This window comes from Polyodon spathula, chromosome 6, assembly GCF_017654505.1.
Source record: "Polyodon spathula isolate WHYD16114869_AA chromosome 6, ASM1765450v1, whole genome shotgun sequence".
Classification (NCBI taxonomy): Eukaryota; Metazoa; Chordata; class Actinopteri; order Acipenseriformes; family Polyodontidae; genus Polyodon; species Polyodon spathula.
The window spans coordinates 9513923-9538097 of NC_054539.1; the positions used below are offsets into that span (position 1 = coordinate 9513923).

Here is a 24175-nt window from a genome sequence, read left to right on the forward strand (position 1 = left end):
TGGTGAAAGAGGAGTTTTTTTTAACAGGAATTGAAAGCTGTGTACATTTATTTTTTTAAGAGTGGAAACGAGAATAGGTAGATAAACAGAGTTTCAGCTGTGGAGCTCAAATTAATTAGGGGCAAGCAAAACAACACCTCTACCACACACACAGACGCATGAATGTTTTCATTTGTTGCTAAAATACTGGAACCATGCCTCCAATTTACAGGAATGCCATTTAACAAACAAAACAGGTTTACAATTTTGTACAAGGCTGCTAAGCTAAATGTGTTCTGGTTAGTAGCGATCCCGAAGTGCATTGTGTGCATCGGCAAGGACTGTTACAGGCCCGGACCGATGGGTCTATGTGATTTATTTTTTGGAAGCTTACATAAGCTCATATAATCTGTTTTTATAGCATCTTTAGTACAATTGCTTTTAGTCCTGTGCATTTCTTAAAAAGCTGTTATTTATTTAAAGCCTGATGCTCTACATGTATGAATGAGGATCGGAGTTGACATCTTCGTGAGAGAGAGTATGTAAAACTGATTAGCAGTGAATGCCATATTCCTTCAAATTTTAAGACGCACTTTTTTAACAAATGTTTTCTTCGATGTCTTTCTTCCTGCGTCTTAAATTCGAGTACAGTGATATTAAAATCGGCAACAAAACACATGCCTGCCCGAGTACACAAACAGGAATGTGACTGACTGCCTGTGAAAAGACGAACGAAAACGTTCTTGTCCGATCTCGAATCACCCATGACATACAGGCAGACATTTTGAAAGAATCGTCATTAGCTTTATGAGGAATTCAAAGAGAAGCTTTTACAATTTCAGCATTTCATTATTAGGCTCTGTTCTAACAAACATTACCAGCTTGGACAGATCGGTAATGCTGAGCAGACCCCTGTATTTTTTCGACATGTCAAGCTATACCACACTTAATGAACTGGGAGAAAAACAGGTGTGAGTAATCACAACTGGAAATGAGAAGCAGCACATTAGGGAATGCTTTGTGTGACAGCAGACATTGTTTTCTTATATGCGTAATTGAGGTTGTATCTTTATTTGACGGCGTCTTAAATTTGAAGGAATATAGTAGCTGTCAGTCATACTTAAGGGTTTTGCAGCAAGCTGTTTAAATAATTATTTTACTTATGGTCTGTGGCTTTTACAAAAATCACGAGTTCTGTTCTATATATCGAATACTGCATAGATCAGTGATATCATTATTTTTCAAATAAGGGCCACTTTATCAAACAAATCAGTGAGCTGAGGGCAGTTTACAATACAACAGCTAGTTGACTTTGTCAATGCAGTACTTGTAATCAGTCATTGCAATCCTGCAGCCTGTCACTTGGAATTTTTTGTTTTCCCTGTAATTGGATGTTTAGTGCATTCAAGTGGCTCGTGATGTCATTATCCAGCCTCGATCTTTCAGTTCTTTCTCCACCTTCCCCTTGCCTTCAAGAAATTTACGAATCAGAGGGAGGAGACCCAAAAATCTTTCAAGAACCCTGCCACGAGACAACCATCTCACTTCATTGTGCATCACTACGTCGCCATACTCTGTTTCATACCCTGAAACCAAAACCCCAAATTGCCTCTGATTCAAGGCTTTTGAAACAATGAAATTGACAACCTTTACAACCAGCTGCATGACTTCTTGCATTTCACTGGCAGGTGGGTATTTTTGACTGAATCCTGCATGCACTGTTGTAAGGTGTCTTTCTAAATTGCTGTGTTTAAAAGCTGAACAGGCTTGCTGACATATTAAAGAAACTGGCATCATAGAACTTTTATGAAGCAAAAAGAAAAACTCATGTCCACTTTTCTTGAAATGTTCATTTTTCAGCTACCAAAGCACGTACTTTTGTTTGTTTTCTAGTTTCAGACTCGCTTGCGGCTTCATGGCGACTGCTACCTCCAGCTTCCTCTTGTTCGGCACATAATGAATTGCTTTTATTTGTTACATTTGTTTAGTTTGCTTCTGTTTCTTTGTTATTTTGTGTTGGTCAGGCGTAATCAAATATAATTTACTTTAAAATGAGTTTAGCTGCCTCAGTCGGTAGATGGAATGCAACAAAAAATATGTAAAGTAGCCTACTAGCTTTCTACACATAGCAGTGATGAATATACTGTAGGAACAAAAAATATAGTGTTTTTTTTTTTTTTTTACCTGCAAAACTCGCCAACATCAGAATCCTAATCATGCACGGAGTCAATAATATGCATTAATATGAGGACAGCCTTGTTTCTAGCAGTTCTACTCTTCAGTACATGCTAGTTCTCCAAAAAGGTGAATAATTGATCTCCTGTTAAATAGGTAAGTGCTATGAATACAGAGCAAGTTGCACCTCAGATCTGCGGGGTCTTTTCACTCTTCTGGGAGGATCATGTTTAAGGCCCTGTGAAAATCTATGAGATTTTCTTTAAAATTCACAGCAGTGTCACGGGTGAAGTGTCGTATTTCGCAGAATGTGCACGGAACTATTTTATAAATTATGTGTACAGATTATTATTATTTTTTAAACATCAAATATAGGGATAAATGCACTGACAACATCAAATCAATGTCAAAGTTATTCAAGCACTTTAGAACAGCTTGTGAAACGGTGTTGTTATTAACAGCCTGTAGGTAAAGTGTATCTGCTAGGACAGCTTTCAGTTCCAGTACATCAGATGCATGTTCACCATTTAGGTCTTGCAAAGCAAATACAATGTGTAACCCATACTGATCTTGGGCATCAGTCAACTCTTCAGCAACCACTCTGACTGATTTACCAATTCCATAATCTCCTGCTTGTGATACTCGGCAACTTTAGGTAAGAATTCATGTCTCAGCTGGGCTGATGAAGGAATCACTCCACCATTTGCTACACTCAGTCTGAAGAATTTACGTAACTTTTGGTTGTCCAATTTTTCAAGAGGCATATTTGAGCAAACAAACTACTCTGTTAGGTCACATTTAATTGTGTTTCATACTGTGGACTCTTGGAACATGGAAATCACAGTTTTTTGTTACTTTGCAAGGAATGTAGTTGCAGTACTGCTGTGGACATTTCTGCCTTTCACTTTCGGTGAATACTTGAATCGAAATGTCTGTCAACAGCCGATAGGAGCGTTTAGCAGAGGAGAGAGTAGAGGAGAAGGAGGAGAGGAGGAACCAGTTGAGGTCTAGGGCAGCAGGGCGTTTGGTTCTCTTTTATTTCTTTTCAGCAGAGCACCGTTTAGTTCTTGCTGAGCGGAGCACAGAGGAGAGCCAGGGTTGGAAAGAGGAGGGGCGGGCAGGTCGGGAGGTGAGGAGACAGAGGGAGTTGAGGGAGGAGGTGAGGGAGAAGAGGGTGGAGGTAGCACAGTCTACAGAGAGTTGGGAGAAGGAGTCGATAGGAGGCAAGGACAGTGGGGGAGAGAGTGCAGAGATTACAGCGGGAGGTGACAGTGGGGGTAGGTGGAGTAGGGAGAGGGGAGAGACAGAAAAAAAGAGATTAAATGGTGATCAGGGAGATCCAGAGGGGTGACAGAGAGGGTGGAGGGGCAGCAGGCCCTGGAGAAGGTGAGGTCTGGAGAGGTATGGAGAGAGAGAGAAGTTGAAGGAGTGAAGGAGAGGAAGGAATATGGCAGAGTGGGTGGGGTTAGAGAGATGGATATTGAAATCACCTAACAGGACAGTTGGGGTAGACAGAGAGGAGAGGGAGGAGAGGAGATAGTCGAGTTCATTGAGAAAGTGACTGAGAGATCCAGGGGGACGTTACAGTACAATTAGCAGGAGTTGACAGGGAGAGGTTAGTTGGACAGCGTGAAATTCAAAGGTGTTAACAGAGAATGGGGAGAAGTCAGAGGGGACAGAAAAGAGTAAGGAGGGAGAGAGGAGAAGACTACTCCCAGCTCCCTGTCCAGTAAGACGCGAAGTATGGGACAGGACGAAGAGAGAGGACAGGGCAGCAGGAGTAACAATGTTTTCAGGAGAGAGACAGGTTTCAGTAAGAGCAAGGAGAGAGGTGGGAGGCAAAGACAGAGATGAAATCAGTTTTGTTAATAGGCAAATGACAGTTCCAGGGGGCACCAGAGAGAATGCGGGAGAGGAGAGAGTGTGAGGGGGGAGTGGCATAGAGATGAGGTTAGAGGGGTTAGGGGAGCAGCGGCGGAGAGAGGACAGAGGATGAGAGGACAAAATAACAGGGATGTGAGAGACAGTCATAGCAGGACAGGTGGTACAGATAGGTACAATAGTAGTGGGAGCAGGAGTGGTGGGGGGAGGGTACAGACCTGTCTAGTAGTTGGCATCTTCGAGAGCACAACTAGGTTCGGATTTTCTCCAACAGCCTCTCCTCACAGGTCTCTCCTCGTTGGACTCCCACAGCTAGACTCCTGGCTCTTTGGTGGAGAGGCTGTTCGGTTGGCTGCCGTTTTGTGCTGACGCATAAATAGGCTAATTGTCTATTATACTAAACTGTGCTAAAGACAATACTGAAGCAAAACAATAGTTTCAATGCACTTCAATGGGATCAAAGAACTTCACTGTGTGGAAACCGATCAAATTGCAAATCAACCTCTATTCAATTTAACCACACTCACCTGGTACTAATCACAAACAGTAGACCACCTAATTAAAACAACACCACCTTTATAATGTTACTTAAATACAGCTAATGTTAAGAGTTGGAATGCAGCCACTAGTAGCCAATGGGAGAGATTTGGAAAAGGTCCTTGCTGTGACTGCCACAGCTCAGACTGCCCTTGGACGTGTGACCCTTGGACTGCTACAGCTCAGCCTGCCCTTGGACGTGTGGCCCTTGGACTGCCACAGCTCAGACTGCCCTTGGACATGTGGCCCTTAGACGGCTGGCGCTTAGAACGGTTGGCGTTCTAAGACACTATTTGACAATTTATAAATAGAGTTTATGCATCACCTGTTGAAATACTGTCATGTTATCATACTATTACTGGTATGATAAAGGGGCCTTAATGTAACGTGTTAGCGCCTCTTCTTGGTACTTTTTTGAAGAGAGAAAGTACTGGCAGAGGTTACGTTTGTTCTTTATGTAACAGGGCCACAGGGACCATATGAGGCAATTTGTCTGAGAATACAGCGAGACCTTAATAGTGTAGTTCAAGGTTAAACACTTTCTTCTGATTGAGTCTATTGTAGCAGCTGCAGTGCACCCTTAGTGTGATCTAATTAAACTGAAGAGTTGTGAAATAAAAGGACAATTGAAAAAGAAAATGACTTTCTGTTTAAAAGACAAGATCCTTAAAACGGGAAGCACGTTAATGACTTTTTCTCTTATTTTGCTGTAATTCCTGAAGCTTTCGACCAAAAAAGTCCTTCATCTGGTTAATTTTGTTCAGTTTACTTCTTTCTTTTGAGTACATTTGGACTTGCTTGGAATGGTAAGCATTATGTCATATTTTGTGTGTGGTTTTAGAATGTGTTTACAAGCAAGAAATAAACACATGGAAAGCAAACCTACTGGAATATATTAGGGAATGGGGCCAATTATATAATCTTTGAGACCACAGATGGTATCCATGAATAGACACATTCACAATGGACTCGGGGGAGGAAGGAGATCACCTTTATAAGGGTTTTTATTAATGTGATATGAACTGTACTGCAGGTCTCGGAAATGATGCAAGCTACTTAAATGTACTGTATACAAGGCAGATTAGAATCTCCCACAGCCTGATTCGTCTGGTCAACTGTGGCTGGCTGTTTGATATAATTTAGTACATAACTTAAGCAACTAAATATAGAATATAACTTCCAGTAGAACATCCAATATACACAGTACTGCTATGGCCAACAGTTTTGCATTACTTAAAATTTTAGGATTGAGACATAATTTAAAAAAAAAAAAAAAAAAAATACCGTATTACTTTGAATTACTGCCGCCCTCAAATAAACACCACTCTCAATAATGAAACATGTAGATTTTTTTCCTTACCCAATAAATGCAACACTTAATAAAGAAATGCATACAAAACACAGTATGGCAAAACATAAACTTGAATAAAACATATTTGAAATAATACAATTACACACTGGATTTTGAAATGTCACATTGTTCAACTGTTGTCAGATTTTGGTTAAGTATATGGAAAACAAAGCGGGATGTAATTCAATACGCAGCAGCACAAATATTGACAGACAAGCGATAGTTATCAGTACAGCTTATCCAGCCAATTTATAGAAACAAATGACAAATGTTTCTTGTATCTCCAGCAGTGTAAGTCCACCCATTTTAAGAGACTAAGTGGCAGCCAAGCTGTGGTGTACAGCCCGCTCAGTTTAATGAAGTCAGATTAAAAGAGAGTACAATTTAAAATGATTAAGGATTAGAAAACGAGAGCGACCTTTCATTTATTTGAATTTTTTAAAGGATATGTGTTTATGGGTGTCTAGTTTAAACATTAACTTTGCATTGAAGTACAGTATGTAGTGCCTTTAACAGTACTCAACAGACATACAGGTATAGCGGAAGCACCCTCACACTGTCCCAACTGTACAGTGTTTCCCTTGTGGGACCCCCCGCCCCCCAAAAAACAACAACTATATAAAACCGAGCTGAGTACTCACAGGAGTTTTATTATTATTATTGTTCCTGTTACGTCACGTGATTTATTCATCTTTCAGCCCAGGCTGATCTCAATTACCTTTACATTTTCCTGCGTTTTATTTCAGATAATTTTATGTCCCTTCTGGTTTGTCTATAGTAAATAATCTCCAGCCTCAAGATACAACCCCTCACCGAGTAACAGAGCAAATTCAGAGTTAATAATGGTATTTTTTTAGATTTGATAAGAAACTTGTAGAACATCGTTTTCCTCATGAACGTTATATTAAGTTTTAAGCCAGCACAAGTAAGCAGCAGGATACCGGAAGCTCTTAACCAGACTGCTCGTTTGTTCCAGAATGAAATAGCTGGTATCGAGCTATAATTGCATCTTCAGGGAGATCAAAAAGGATAATGCAGACCCCAAATACTCTCCCTTCTTCACAGTACTGTTCCTCTGTTCCTGGGTGTTTCAGGAAGGTTAGAAGCCTGTACTCTCTCTCCGTCGTAAGAAATGCCACTGAAAATTCACGATATTACGAATTTCACGGAAATCATGTATTTGACTGCCTACCGTGAAAAATATGCATTTTATTTTCCTTACGGTATTTTACATTACTGTTCACCTGCCTTGTTCATTTCATACTTTTATCAAGTAGAAGCAGCGCTACAGTAGCTGTACACGGTCCAGCGTCAATGCAGTGTATTTGGTTACTATAACAACGGCGTCAAGCAAATACCAGCTTCGTGACTGGTGAATTCCTCATACTGTACAATGACATTTCTACATACAAGTGCACAGTTTTGTTCAGTTTCAAAGGGTTACAAAACTCTAAAATGTTGCTGAATTTGTCATTCAAGGTTGTTTTCACAAAATCTTTTTTGTCTGCTTGTTAATTTTCCAGCCAGCACAGACCATTTTAAACGACGTGTTTCCAGCAGAAGTTTGTTATATGTTTACAGATTATTTCAATAGCGAATCGAGTTACAATGTACATATTTAAAGAGTTGCCTCAGTAGCTAGGCTAAATGTTAAAATGTTTCAGCCTTGGTTTTTAGGTGATGTTCTTGATGAACTGTCAATGATAACACATTTCAAGCGACCTTCACAGTAGAATATCATGTAAACAGAAAATGTGTTTTATTGTCATTCGTGATTTTTTTAAAAAATACCATACATTTTCCAGGTTCCTATATGACTGCTGTTAAAATGCTCTTTCCGTTAGCGGCTTTGTGACTTTTACTTTGCGCCCAAATAAGTCCAATTTGAAATCGGTTTTCTTTGTGGACCCTTTTATAGCTGGTGCTGCTGTTCTGCTGGTTCATAAATCTAAGTTTTAATATTACTAACTTCATTTACAAATGAGCCCCACCTACAATTTGCCCATGCATATATTTAAGGCTCGATACACCTTAAAATGCATGGCTAATGAGCGGCGGAGCACATTTTGCCAGTGCTAACACGGCCTTAACTTGCCAAAAGTGTCATGATGCATATGGGGTAATTTTAAGGCCGGCATAAACTTGACACTATGGCCTTAATGCCCACTTGATGCATGTTCCTCTGGCAAAGTGATGAGTGTTTACAGATGCGTGCAATGCAGAACGGATACAAAAAACAGACAATGATGTCCAGGTGCAAAGGTGTTTATTGAATTAATTAGCAATGTCAAGGAGCCTTATGATGAACACCTATAAATAATAAATGTTATAAAGTGATACAGCGGCATGTATCACCTTGTTTGTAATCCCTGGGTTTGACCCGTAACCAAAAAGTCATGTCCTTTTTCACCGACACGTAACACAAAACACAGACACAAGTACTTCAGTGAGTGAATTAATGCTTGTGGTGAAAAGACTCTGTGAAACAAAGGGAAGTGCTGGTGTCCAGGTTTGATGCTGGCCTTCGGCTACAGCTCTGGATCGTGTAAGTAGTCTAAATAACAAACAAACAGTTTTTACTAGACAAACAAAACAAAACACTCACGTTTCTCGTAACACAGGGTCAAGTTCTAGGTTGTTTCTAACCATTTACAAAGGAACAGATTACTTTTACTATGACCCCTATTTATACCCTCCCTCATTAACCTCATGGTTAACGAGCGCATGCGCTCCTCCAATCCTCGGATGCCACGCCATCTCCCGTCCGAGTCATTGAGCTTGGGTGCCGTAGCTCAGCCCCTTTCCTAAATGACCAACTTCCACCTACCATAATGAATAAATTGTCATGCCATTTAGTTAAGGGTACTCCATTCCTTTTAAATAGGCCCTTTTTCACAGCTCGGGAGGGAGATCTAACACCAAGAATCATTCGACCTCTGTCACAGTCCCCCATAGTGCTATATCATTACTTTGGATTAAGGGGGATTTAGCTTTCCATTTTGGGTGTTGTTGAGTTCTGTTGGCCCAGTAATCTTCACAAAGATAACATGTTTGGCTCCCATAAAACTCTATAGTTTGGAGTTTTTTCTTACATATATTTTTCTGCCTAGTTTTGAGCTTGAATGGAGAGTCATTGTTCTTGGACTATTGTTTCCACTTCCAGATTTTAGTAGACGTTTTGATCTATCTTTCAAATCTGTTGATTCTACCTCTTCCTATACTATACCACAGAGCAGGTATTAATGTTAGTAAAAAGATAGCTGCTCTTTATGGGTCGCCATAAAGTTACCTGTAAAACAAAATAAATTAAATATTTACATTTGGAAAATGTGTAGCATGTCTAATTGTTTATGTGGTTCGAGACAGAGAAGGCTAAACTATTGAATACATGTAATAAGCCAATACAAAGGAACTCGTTTGTAAAATTTCCAAGCATCTGTTTGAGCCTTTAATTAACCCCTGGTTCATGTGAATGTTACTAAATGAGAAACAAACAACTTGAGGGTGCTTGAAAGATTTGGTATTATATTATCTGCAGTATTTCTTTGGTCATGTTACCAGGTGTTTTTCCCCATCTCAATTTTTTTTTAGTTACTTAAAGGCTGGAGTAAACACTTTGGCCCTACAGCTCTTAATCAAATGTTTTCCTGTTGATGGAAGTCATTGGCTTTATTCCCATCTCAACACCCTGGAATAAGCAAGAGGGGATCAAATAAAAAGGAAATCACAGGGTTACATATTTATACAAGTATAGGCTGATCAGTTTGGCTCCTAGTGGCTCACTTTAATAGCTTTGCCTAGAGGGATCGTTTACTTTGGTGTTGTTTGCATGTTTTATTTGGAATAATTTAATCTGAAAGACACTTTAATATAATTTTAATATTAGCTACGGGAATGTGAAGCCATGGTTATGAAACTGCTGAGAAATAGAGGTAATGGTGATTACGATTCAGAGAGCAGTTATGCATTCATTTATATCAAAAAGACGCATAACTGTCACATGCAGGGAGTGTGATTATCCAGGTTTTTTGGAAAGCAGGTTATTAAAGAGTCTGTCTTCTATTAGAGCTCTTTCCTGTTGCACACATAGCAGATACCATTGCTTGTATCCATATGCAATGATTGGCCAAAATAACTCAAAATGTCCCAGTACAGTGTTTGGTGTGTCTTGTCCAGTGTGGAAGGTTTCTGTGATTTGGACCATAGCACTTCTGTTGCTTGTCCCAATACATTGCACAGGCTCGATCCATCATGATCCCGCTTGCCACTGGAGTTCTGCTTTCTGGTGGTGCTTTTTTGCAAATGTTGTCATTCCAGGAACACTAGGGAGACTGTTTTGATTTACAGTAAAACTTTAATTATCCAAACCCTGACTATTTGGACACCTCCATTATCCGAACAGCACCTTGTTAACTTGTCTTGTTGTGTGCTGTGCTGTTCTGCCCTGTCTGCAAAGAAAGCACACTATTCAGACATCTTCATATTTGAAAAATACACAGGCCTTTGCACATCAGTCAACTACCCATTAAAAGTATTCTGATTAATGAATGATCTGTTTAACTAACCCTTGTCACTGAGTGTGTGGGCACATGCTTACAAAATGCACTAAACAAAGCCTCCAAATAAGTATATGTTATTGTTTCGTGCTAGGTGCAGCACAAAGGTCAATAATAAATAACTAATGCTTGACAGCTCCTGTTCAAAGATTAAAATAATTGCTTATTCTTTCTTGATCGATGAGAAGCATTTATTTTAAAGGCGGTGTACTCCTCGTGAAACTGTGGGTGTTACATTATGCTGTGTAGTCTCTACATGTAAAGCCATTTGGCTTTCAGAGTTTGACACCTACGGACTTGGCTGAATACACAAGCTGTTGTTTGAATAAATGTCCGTTGAGTAATGAGAAAAAGACACAATAATAATAAATGGCTAATGAGGTCATTTATTTGCTTCTGTGTCAGAATGCCCTTTTGCATTTTCTATTGTAATTCCTTCTGTGTTCGGTGTTACTGCAGATTCAATGAGAAACAACACACTGCTCTTGAAATAGGATGTAGCCTGTCGTTTGAAAAGTTGTTCTATCCTCCAAAATAACATATACAATGTACAAGACAACCTGCAGTGGAGTTTTGCTGGCATTTAACCTGATCTACCTATAATGTAAACTTTTGCTGAATGGGTCTGGAATTTGTGCAATGACCAATGTACAAACTGGAGGTGTGCAGATACTTCTATTATTCAAGGAATTCCCTTTAAGATTTTTTTTTGTCGGTGGGAAATCAACAAGCCTATTCATTTATGTGTTCATTTCACAACAGGAAAAGGCATTTCCCTCACCTTTTGCATATCAGTCAATGCAATTAACTTCCACATAAAGTGATTTAAAATCCTTTTACCCTGGGCATGTAACCTTTTCATTAAACCGAACTGAAGAGCTACCCCTGTGCTTACTGATATGTATTTCTTCCCTCAAGTTTAATCAGAGATTACAAATTCACGGCAGAGAAGGTGAATTTCTTAAGAGCAAAGTAAAATCAAAGGTTAGACAAACAATCATAGATAATATACGAATGGTTTTAGTTAGTCTGATGTCTAAACAAATCACCCAGTACTGCTTTTAGTAGTGATGGTTTTAGTACATACCATTTACAGAACAGCGTTAAAGCAGTGCTGAGACACACGTGGGTAATAGATTTGGAGTCTGAACCCTTGTCCACTTAATCCTTAGTTAGAACCTGCAAGGTTACATTAGTTAGTGCCTGTTTTTAGTATGCACCAATACTAACCAGTTTAACACTTGAGAAATAATTCAGTCCTGGAACATATCTGCAGTCATGCCTTTGTTATGTGCACAAATATTAGGATACTGATTCAGTGCTTTAAACTGTCAGTAGAGTATTTTAGTATACAGTATAAGCTGGACAAGGGATGTTTCTACACCGAGCCCTGGTGCTGTTTGGGGGAGAGGGTCTGTCTGGAGGTGATGAATGCTGATTGATGGTCCATGCAGTGCAGTGTGTGTGATTATAGGGAATGCACAGCCAGTGGTGCTTACGAAGCCAATAGCTAGTGACTGTGGTTCTGCTTGAGTGCATGCAGCCTCTTACTAATTGTAGTTTTATTCCTGGCTGGAGATACATTGAAGAGCAATTTTCACAAATTGTTGCCTACGGCAGGACAACCTGTTCTCCCTCTTCCACAGGCAACAATTATGAGGATGGTTGTTGCTTTTAAAATAAAATGGATTTCTTTCTGAAATTCACAGTGCTGTTATTTTTATCCTTCCCGCAAACTTACTGTACCAAGCAAAAGGGACACGTGCCGTAATTGCCACATGAGGGGCAGGAGTGTTAAACGAGGAACGAGATACTTAATCAACAGATGACAGCAAGAGGTTTCCTTTACTGGTCAGCAAGGCTTTGCTAACGGAGAGCTGGGGCCGGAGATGGGTCACAAGGAGCTGACAATGAGTGTAGAGACAGTGTGGAACAGCACGGAAGTCTACCCTTTGTTTGGAATGGGGTTCTTTACTCTAATAGGTGAATTCACAATTGTGTTACTCCTCTCAGGCCTCTAACTAGTGCAGCAGACATGCAACTCTAGTTGGGTTACAGGTCATGACAAAAAACTGAAACACAATCAAGGGGGTTTAATCTAACCAGCTACTGGGTTAGGGGGTGTTTGGTTAATTTTAATTGGACTCCACTGGGCAGCATTCCACCAGTTTTAATATACTACTAGAGAGGTGCTTGATTATGCTTCTGATAGTGCCGTTGGTTTTAAGTAGGGCAAGGTTGTACAGTACATGTGTGGTGTTGTTTCAGTTCATTCCACAAATGTCCTGTGGGGTTGATGATGGGAGAACTAAGAGAATAGGCAGTGCTATTGTGAGGTCAGAGCTCTACTTGATACCTGCTCAGTCATCTTTATTTTCCATGTTGGGGACCTGAATGTAGCATCATTGCTCCAACGACTGAACCGATATGGTACTAGACCAATATAAATGGTTTATTATTTAATTCTTCTGGAAGTTACTGATTGAGATAAAGCACTTGTTCACAAGGGTGTTCTGAGAGATGGCTTCATGTCAGCATACTGTATGTGTGTGAAAGAAGGCTGCAGAAAATGCTGCAGAGGCAATTGGAGAACGCACATCCAGAACTGACTGAAAAGGTTCACTTCTACAAATGAAGACTGTGTACTAAAGCAATAATTGGTACTAGACAACTTAATGAATGCAATAAACCACATCACACACAAATCTTAATTAAGAGGGACTAACCAGCTGTTAGTTCCTGTAGGACTAACCTTAACTCTGGGACAGGCTTGCCTGTTGACTGACTGTTTTAAAAATAAACAAATCCTACTTGATTAAAAAACCATGATGAATTATAATATTACAGCCGAGGCCTAAAAAAGCCCTGGCTTTATCAGTTGCCTTTACTGTAGCTCAGTCAGCCTTTGCTTTTTTGTTTCTTTGTCTTGTTTTGCCAAAGGGCAGGGATACTGTCATAACTACTGTAGTTCTGCTTTTTTCAAGGTCGCAGTATTTTTCTTGCAGGCTCATTTTTGTTATTTTGTGTTGAGGTAACTGGTGGGGTGGGGGAGAGGGATGAAGGAGGAAGGGTTGGGTCAATTGCAGCCTCCTCCATTTCCTGGAAACCTTCAGAACTCACGATGCAGCTCTCAGGGCCCGCTGACAGTATAATTCATATTTGTCATTTGGTTTAAATCCAGGAGTTGCCCTACTTTAGTGATGGCCTACTATCCACCAGGATTAGAGCTACAAGCTTCTTGTGACCTGAGTCAGATTCCATCCCAGAATTCCAGAGATGAAAGGCTGGTGTGTTAGATAATATACCACCCAGTCCCTTCTAAACACATTTGTCTCTGTAACTGCTTCCATATGTTTGCTATCAGATGGAGTGTGTTCCATTGAAGTGTGCTGAAAAGTGGAAAATGAGGGGAAATTGACTAATTCTGCAGTTTTAAAAATAACCTTGCAGTAAAATACAGCACCAGAAAAAGGGTTTGCATTATTTAAACAATGTTCTTAAAATGATGGTAAAATACTAATAATAGAGCAACATAACCAAAAACCACTGATTGCAGATACCATAAACTAGTAATGGAAGTGTAAAAAAAAAGAATATTGCATTTAGAGCTACTTATTCATTAAGGTTCATCGATACTTCCTGATCCCATGTTTGGTTGTAAAGAAAACCCTCACATCATGATATAGAGATGTAATACCATTCTATGTTATGCTATTTGGGCTTAAATCACACACGATACCTCTCAGATCTTAATTTTACTCCACTGAAAGTGTGAGTCTGAGTCTGAGTCTGAGTCCAATCCGAATGACGCACCAGCTGTTCCCATTGCACATGCACTACTCGCTGAAACCTCTGGATCAGTGGCTGATAGTAAGATCTAAATGATGTGCAGTTAAGCTGATAATATGATTACAAGAAGGGAGCTCACCCACTAAGTGCCACTGACATGATCAGAAGAGCCAGCTAAACAGCCAGGAGTAAAAAAAAAACACAGTTAGACTCAACAAAATCATTTGAAGAAACAAGTGTACAAATAAATACACAAAAGATCTACTCCAAGGATCATCAATAAGGTCATCTATTGCTCCACAATAATGTAAGGTGGCTGAGCAGTGGACAAATCCTTGCACGTTTCATAAGCTGTTTGGCAGAGATCAGACAGTTCCTTAATGAAAAGCAGCAGCATCATCCTTAGAAGATCCACACTGGTCGTCACACTCAAGACACTGTAACACTCAGAGCAAGTACAATTCTGGAACTTGGTAGAAAAAAAGTTCTCAACCCCTGGTCTATAGTAAGTATATGTGTGTAATGTTATTAACTGAATTTCAGTCTGCTCTCTTGGTATGGTCATAAGGAAAGTGCCTTTGTGCCACAGCATAAAATATGGCAGCAGATGGCTTAGTGGTTTAACTACTAGTATGTATTTTTGCAACTGAATTGCCCAGTGTAAACTTTCAGCAGTATACATTAAGCAACTCACAGTGGTCAGCCCTAATATCAATTTGGGTCCCCCAGGATGAGTCTGCAAGATGTTGGATAGCCTCCTGAGCTCTGAGAGTATAAAGTGTCAAATTGATCTCTTTAGGCTGATTTAATTGGATGAGATCTGGCAGTTAGGCAGGACAAAGTAACAAGGCAACTGTATGTGCCATTACAAAAAGTTATTCAAATGCCCAGGCAGAAAACATTAATTGACCAAAGCTTTATCAATAATGGACCTACAATTGATTTAGGACAATTGCTTCACAGTGGTCCTGATATGGTAGCTCAATGTTCTAGGGAACGCTTCCTCTGTACTGTAGAAGTTTGTTGTATTAGAAACATTTCCAATTGGAAAAGTGGTTTTCTTCCTTGTGACAGAGTGGTTTAACATGATTTATACTGAGTCTAAAGGCTTTCTCTAGATACCTGAGAAGTTGGGTCAGACTCACATTAAAAGCCAGCGATAAGAACATGAAATTAAAAGCCAGCAACCACTATCTAAATGGGCTGTGTGCATGAAGCTCCATTGGCTACACCTTATTTTAAAATGATCTTTATATGAATCCTGCAAGCATGCAAGTGCTGTCAGGAGCCCAGTACTGCACGACTGCGGTCCCACGCAGTTGGCAGCATGGAGTTTATTTTATCATTTCATCTAAGCTCTTGTGAGTTTTGTGTTCATGAAGCTGAAGGTTGCACTGGCTACAGTCATGCACGTTTTCGGCATGGAAAAAACATAACTTTAGCTTTCATCTTTGTGAGCACACCTCAATACAGTTTTTGAAGACTGGAAGACTAAAGTACGATTCAAATATTATTTGTGTTGAACTAGAACACCTTGCATTGTAGCTGACTAGACTATTCCCAGGGGTTTGAGAAGGTGAGGCGTTATGAAGACAGGTAACAGGTAACTGAACTTATTTAGGGAAGACTTTTTTAAAAAGCTTTTTAAGTCCTAAAAGGAGTCAACAAAATGAATCCTGGACACTTAGCTTAGAAACCAGGACCAGGGGACAGAGTTGGAGATTGATTGGAGAAGTCTGAGGGTAGGAGTTTCAAGTGCATTAAATTGGTTACCAAGCCATGTTGCTTCAAGAGCCAACTAGATAAAGTACTTGGATCAAGGAGCTTCTAAAACCAGACGTGCATTGATGGACTGATTGACCTCCTCTAATTTGTAATTTCCGCATATTATCTGTGTATTCTTATGATGTAATGTAACTTATGTACACCACTGTGTTTCTAATGGATTGAAAGGTAAGGACTATGTGTTCAAAGTGTTGTAAAAGAAATCGTTCGAATGTGGCATATTCCAAGATCCTGTTTATGCATCAACAACATGATACAAGCAATGGAGAGACCAAGCACCTGGCTTTTTATCATATTCTCACCATTGAGATGTAGAGAGCAATTACAGCGTGAGAATTGTATCTTGAAGTGTGCTTTGAGCTTGAAGCACATCATTAAGATAACTACAGTACTGATAACACATTATCCACACTACTTCATTAATGACAGGATCTGAGATTTCATTTTAGTGGAGGGAACCATGCAGGTAAAGTTGTTCATTGTTTATTTTTTGCATTTTTTCTTAAACATGGTAACGATAACAATCTTACAAACCCGTGCCATATAATTTATTTTCTCTATCATCCTAAAGTAATAGTTCTTTGCATTTTTTCAAATCTGTATTTCATCATTTTAGTACTGGACTTCAAGCTTGGAAATGCTAGCAAAGGAAATAAAAATGACAGCTTGGCCAGTGACTCTGCAGTATAGGGAAATTAGAGATGAGGCAGCTTAGGCCTACCTCCCCCTAGTATAATGGAGTTCTTGTCTACTTGTAATGGTCACTTTGGTAGTGTTGTGTGGTTTATAATGATTTACTGCGATTCTTTGTAAAATATTGTGTGTCGTAAGTTTAGTTGAGGTCAGTGAGGTCTATTGCTAGCAGTGTGGTCTATTGCTAGCACCTCAAACAAACATAATGATTGTGATGGATTTTCATAAAGCTGTTCCTCCTTAGCTACCAATTTGCATTTATCATAACATTATTTGTCCTACACTAGGCTTGCAGGTTGTAAATTAGATGAGAGCTACCCTGTGTTATGTAAAAGGTAATAAATCTCAGCTGGCCAGCTGCATTACCCATCTTTCCTGCCTGCCCTATGCAAGCCACTAAAGAAGATTGTCTATCAATAACTAATGGCTGTTATGAACCTTAAAGAGTGCACAAAGCCTACATCAATCAGACTTCCCGATATGCAACCCAAAGAGCAATACGTCCATAAATCCTGTGCAATTCATGTGTTGTGGGGTTAAGAAAACTGAAGGCATTTTGACAGTAGCATGCTGTCATGTAAATCTGATTGAAATGGTATCTGTGGTTAGGGATTTATTAGAATACACTATAGAAAATGAATTCCTTACAGGGCCATCTCTGTAAAAATTTCTAGTGCTTTTGACAGAGCAAGTTAACAGATTTAATACAGTGTGTGTCCGTGAGAGGGATTTAATGCACAACTCTATGTTTTTTTTTTTGGCCATCCAGATAATGTTATGGTCCATAGATAGTGGTTGGAGAATTCATTCTTGGGCTTCACAGGCTTCTTGTCAAATCATTTCAGAGATTTTATACAAGCTAACTGGATGGGTCAGTAGAGACATTAACTCCCTGTTATTGTGTTTAGTTTAATGTCATTAATGTCAAAGTAAATGATATATATACAGCAAGTCAACCATGAAGACCTGTTTTTTTTTTTTTTTTTTTTTTACAATACAATTATTTTAAAGCTATTTCTGAGTACAATCCTCACATGTGTGATTTATAATAAGTTAATAAGTCTTATGTGGAGTGTCTCTTGTATAGGAGATGTCATTTTGCACAGTTTGAGCAGCCAGAGCCCCAAACTGCATGAGATGACATCTCTTATACTATAAGAGACATCAAACACACCACTCATTAACTTATTAAGTAGTTCTAAATGTGTATTTGCAATAACAAGATTTGTCACTAGTTGGCCTCTGACTGCCTATTGTAGTTACATGCAAATGTATTGATATAGGACAACAAGACGGACCTCATTTTTCCATCCCTCTTCACAGGCAGTCTGCACTTGAGGCCAAACTAAGCAGTACTTACACAATGAAACCATTACTGATTACATAAACAGCGCCTGGAAAACCTTGTTAGTGTCACTTATAGTGCTAAAATAGATGGATGCCGTTATTCCCTTTCAAAATGTTAATAAATGGTGTGTTTGTCCACTATCAATGCAAGGGCAGCAGTTTTGCATGTAAGTATTTTATTACCATGCCTTTGATAAATAGGTTCTGCAGCTCATACATCATTAATTGAAAGCCCCTATGTTTAGAATCTTTTGCTTTTTTTATTTTTATAAGGTGACTAATTGAAAGCAGATTATAAGTTGTTGAGCAGTCCATTTCATTTTATTGTGTTACGTGTTCCCATGTGTTGCTACAACTGTTTATGTAAGGTGTGTGTATTGTTTTTTTTTTTGTTTTTTTTTTTTTACATTTTGACCACTTTGACCCACTTTTTTTAAACTTTGAATTGCATCCCTGTCTCAAGATGGCTTCCCATGTACCTGCCTGGACCTCTCAGAACTACATTTCCCATCATCCTCTTGCTGACTGGTAAATCCGTCTTAGTTACATATGTGAGCAGTAGAATGATGGGAAATGTAGTTCTGCGAGGTCCATGCGGTTACATGGAAAACCATCTTGTGGTATCCCGTCATTATATATAGATATATATATAGATATAGTATATATATATTATAATAATATATATATACACATGTGTGTGTGATGGTAGGAATACTTCATATAAATTGTTACAGAAATCTCCAAACTCTGTCCTAGTTTACCAAGCTCTAAGTTTCCCAATGTTTTTTATTTTTTTATTTATAATTGTTATTGATTCACCAGGGGTGTACAGGACCAGGACCACTTTCTTCTTTTTATTAACTCTTCCCAGCCTCTGCATATGGCCACAGCACAACTGGCACAACAAAACACTAATTCCTCCCTCCACTAGGTGGAGCCAAGACCCTGTTCCCCACATCATCTCATTAACACCCCAGTGAATTCCATTCATTGCCCTTAGCTGTATTATTAATTATTTTCAATGTTAGGGTGCTTCTGTTAAGAGTGAACATAAGAACTTAAGATACCTCTGACTTATAATTCATTCTGTTGTGTAATTCTGTTAGACTGAAGATATTGCACGTACATGGAAAAAACTTTAGTGTCTTATCTTGAAAATACATTAAAAATATAGACTGAAAGATACAGTAGCTTTACAGTGGTTAATGTTTAAAGCTATACAGATAACTTGATGGAAAGTCTGTCTTTCAGAGTTATGAAATGCACTTTCAAAATATCCACCATTAAAAAGTGAACTTGCGCAGTTTAATTTTTGATAATACAGAAGCTTTGTAGATAAAGTTAGAGCAGGTTACCATGTTTGTGTTGTAAGTGGTATTGGACTGAGATGCCAACAGGTGGTGTTCTCCTACTGAGTGGCTGATGTTCTGGTAGTTTTGTAAATAATACCTTAGTTACTATAAGAAATATTGGTCTTTATTTGTTTGTTTTCCAAATGCATTTTCTCAGTGCATTTAGCCTTGCATATCATTATTGTAAAATCTAAATCTCCAGTCTTTAAATGAGTGTTTTTTTTTTATTTCTATATTACAGTGTTTTAAATTGGGTCACTCCATACTGTATTTACTGTGGCTGTCTCCTGTGCACTACATCTAGTTTCAATTTATTTTGTGAACAGTGTCCGTAACCTACTGGGGGGGTTTGCTGCCAAATTCATTTCATTGGTGCCATTTTGACTAAATAACCCCCCCCCCCCCATCTGAGCAAAGTAACCCTTCATCCTACTGGAAGTTAACCCACAATTGATTTTTTTTAGAACTTTTATGCTGCAGCCAATAGGCAGCTGCCTCAGAGCGATGTGCAGTACATGAGATAGAAATGATCAAATGGACTTAACAAACTGTGGTAGGCTTGATTGTTGCCACTAGGCTCCTAATCAGAAACATGCTCTGGAGTCTGTATGTAGGCCGAAGAAGGATTCCTTTCAGCTTTGAAGTGCAAATCATTTCAAAGAAATATGACTTTCATCCAGGGAACATAAGCATTAAGACTCACTTCAGGATAGCTTGACTGTACATGAAGACAACTGAAGTCCCGGTTACCAAGGGCTACCAAAATTTTGTTTGAACCACTGGCATACAGCACAGCAGTCACTGGTTTGATGCTACTAGTTAGTTGTGTGTATAAATGACTTCACAATGCTTGACTACAAGTATTTCCCAGCATTGACTTCTTTCTTAATTTCACAATGTCAGAAAGTGAATAGAAATCAGCTAACTGACTTACATGCATGAATGATTTACCCGTGTGCCTTAAAATCCCTAGCAAAGACACTAGAGCCAGCCATACAGTTTCCACAAAATTCATACAGTACCTCTGTGTATCTATCAGAATTGCCTGTAGGAAATAACTGAGTTGCTAAAGAAGGTAGGGAGAGGAAAGCAATGGAAGTGATGTCTTCCACAGTTTATAATACAGGTTTAAAGATTTTTAGCTGAGGATGGTGCAGGGCTGTGCCTTGACTGCCATTTGTACTTCATTCTTGTATTGCATGAATAAACACACATGTATCTGAAGCAGATAGAAACTGATCTAAAGGCTGCTGTAGCAAAATCTATATAAACTACAATCATGTTGAGTAGAAAACAGAACCCTAGAGATACAGGGCTGGTTTTGGATATATCCACACATGCTCTCTGGCTGACATAGTGCTGCATTTTGTTACATGACATACCAAGCCATGGGCAGCACGGATTCCATATAAAAAATGCCCATGTCAAATGATTAATTTGAAGCCTCAGCTCATTCATTCAGCATAGAGGTTAAAGTTAAATAGCCATGTAATATGGGCCTCAACAGGTGTTTTTTATTTCCTTTGTGTTCCCCATATATGTTAGTGCCATATGTTCTTTGTTGTAGGTGCCTATCATGAATTGTGGTTTACATGAAAATACTCCAGACAGGCAGTCCTCTGTCTGGGTTAGTGTTAATTAAAGCCATGTATGTTTCCTAGCCTTTCCCTACCTTTAAAATGTACAAAACAATAAATAACCATGTATGCTTATACATATTTATCCTGAACAGGTCATTGCCTTTTTAAAGCTGCATCGTATTGCAATGATCTGTTATGAAATGTATATTATATCATTTTGATGCTGTTATATAATATGCATGACATCTCTGATTTCCTTCAGCTCCTATAGTAGCTTTTTCGAACCAGTTTGAGCTGGCATGACTTTAAAACTGGGGATTTGTGGAGCTGCAACAAGTATAGATCTCATCACAAGTTATCCGATCACACTGCAGTGTGGTCAGCCCAGCCTCTGCCCAAGTACACCTACATGTAAACACACTGTCTATATATATAGTGACACACAAGCATTACAACAATAGTACAAATACCTATAGAATATACATTACACACAGTGATCTAGCCGTATTGCAGAAAGAGAAGCGTTTATTATTGATTTTTATTACTGTTTCAAATGGGGAAGCAAACAATACAGTACACCAAAATTACACCACATGCAAAACATACAGGGGCATAGAATATCGTCTAGGGTGCTGTATGACACAGGCTGATATCCAGATGAGAGCAGCGACAGGCTTAGTGGCCAATCTGACCTTAAGTAGGTGAAAGTCAGCTTACTTTAGCACGTTATGCTTTTTTATAATATATGGTACAACCTAGAATAAATAAACATCGTAGCTAATTTTAATGTGACATAATTTCCATCTGGTATGTATCCTGACCCTGTGACTGGTCAAAGAATGGTTGTTAGCAGGTTACTGTTTGGGGTTGTTTTAGGCTATCTGACCAGTTCATTTGGAGTTGCCAATATATTTTTCTTTGTGGTATAGGGGAGAGTCTGGATTTATATTTGTGGCTTATTATTGGGGCTGTATTTTTTCATGTTAAAAATAGCTTATTTCACAGTCTAAAAATAGGTATTTCAAGATATTTCACAAATAAACATGATATTTATGAAATCTGAAAAAATAGCATTGTCACATTCAACATTGATCACTTTCTCCAGAGTTATTATACAGCAAAAATAATAAATGCTAAATGGTAGAATATTTCATTTTTTCTGTCCACTTTTTAAAGACATTCTGTTTTCACCATCAGTGAATTAACACAGAAAATAAAAACATAAATAAGATATAAGCAACAACTGATTCATGAAGTGTCCCCTTCTTGTACTGGACAGGGTGACCTTTAGCAGAAATAGTTTCTATCGTTGATGCTAACTTTAAAGAAATCGTGCAGCTCTATGCAGTGTGTTCAATCATTTATCAGAAGCAAACTTAAACTGGCTGCCAGCTTCCTAAATGCAGTGTAACAGGTAGCGCATCAATAAAGGAAATGTTTACTGTATTTATTTTTAAGTGATAAACAATATGTACATTTACATAGTTCCCTTCCCATCATAAAACTGAGGCAGTAAGGATTTTTTTTTTTTTTTTTTTTTTGTGGTACTAAAATTTAAGTTTATCTAATGAAATTGGCTGTTATCTTGAAATCAACTCAGGATTGATTAACTTAAACTTAAAGTAAACAGAAATTCAACTCAGATGTACACCCACCTGGTGTTAATAGATTTGCTTATTCTTATTTATTTCATACCCACTGCTGTATCAGACAGTGGCAGAATTTATATTGTTATCCATCATTAACAGAACAAATCTCTAGGAAAGGTTTTAGATAATTGATGCTGTTGCCCCATACCTGTACCCTCTTGCACTCATTAATAAAATCACAATACAACGGAGAGATTCGTGACACACATTCTTGCTGCATTGTTCCATGGCAGCACACATAAACTCGATAACAATCACATAGTGCTATTTTGCTAATTGGCTATATCTGGACGCTCCTTCATGAACCCAAGTGACCCCTTCTCTCCATTTGATCTACAACACCTTTATCACTAAGTGTTAGTTAATTGCTCTTGATTTTAGAATTCAAGTTGCATGCAGATACAGGGATACATACAGATGCTACAGCATGCCAGGTACCCACACTCCCCAGTCTCATTCAATCTATAAGTAACGTCTGATTCTTCCCTGGTTTTACGGCCATCTTGTGGAAACAGCTCACAGCCCTGGGTTTCTGCACAGTCACATTATTTGTTCAGATCATTCTGTGTACAATTCCCTCATTAAGGACCTATACTTTATCTCATTGTACGCTAATAAAGTGGAGACACCCCTCTACTGCAGAGCATTTTTTGTCCAGCTTGAAGAAAACCTTTTCAATACTTTAAACTGCTTGAATTGAACTGCTATGGAATTGCTTTTATGTAACAGGCTTAGTATTATTACAGCTGTGGATACACAATAGAAGATCCCATCTGCTGTGCAGTCATTTGAGAACCACTAGAAAACCAACCCTGGCATAAAGATGGGGCCTCTTTGGAAACAAGCAAGCTTGCATAGTTTACACGGATTCCCTGTTAAAATATTTTATGCAACTAAACATGGATAAATTGAACAGCTAGTGCCAAACCACTTAAACTGTACAGGAATTTGACACTTTGTTGGGAACTATTAGGAGAGAAAAGCAGGCACATCACAAGGAAATGCTGGGTAAAAGAGATGACATGTCACATGCCCCGCTGTTGGCTCTAATAGTTAGAGTATCAGTATCTAGGGTTGTATGAGGTGAAAAAAAACAGGACATTGCAATAGAAGGGCAATTGTTCAAAGTTTAAACTTTCTAGAAATCCTAGTCATCCAATAGGTAGCATTGATATTATTATTATTATAGAATTGACAACTAATTAATATTGTGCGTCTATTGCAGCAATGTTATTTTGTGCAACTTACGGTACTAGCATTGTGGTGGTGCTGCTGTATAATCTATAGGGATGTGGAAGCATAACATTTAAAATGGGATGATATTAAAAACAAGGATCTTTTACTGTCCTGAGAAAGCATATTCAAATCCCAGGACACCTTCCTCAAAACTGGGATGATCCAGGGAAAACAGGGACAGGAGGCAACCCTATCGGTATCCCACAATGCAACTGAAGGATCGCTTGTCCTCAAAGACTACTGAGGTGCCTATGGCAGCCAGAAG

At 38.8% G+C, this 24175-nt stretch overlaps 1 protein-coding gene and 1 long non-coding RNA gene across 4 annotated transcripts in view; one reads left to right on the forward strand and one right to left on the reverse strand.

The window, feature by feature from the left end:
- LOC121316818 (sodium/potassium/calcium exchanger 3-like) overlaps nt 1-24175 on the forward strand; it is a 115522-nt gene that overhangs the window by 41047 nt on the left and 50300 nt on the right. The window lies entirely within an intron of this gene.
- LOC121316819 overlaps nt 1-24175 on the reverse strand; it is an 81161-nt gene that overhangs the window by 7928 nt on the left and 49058 nt on the right. The gene's annotated exons all lie outside the window — the stretch shown is intronic.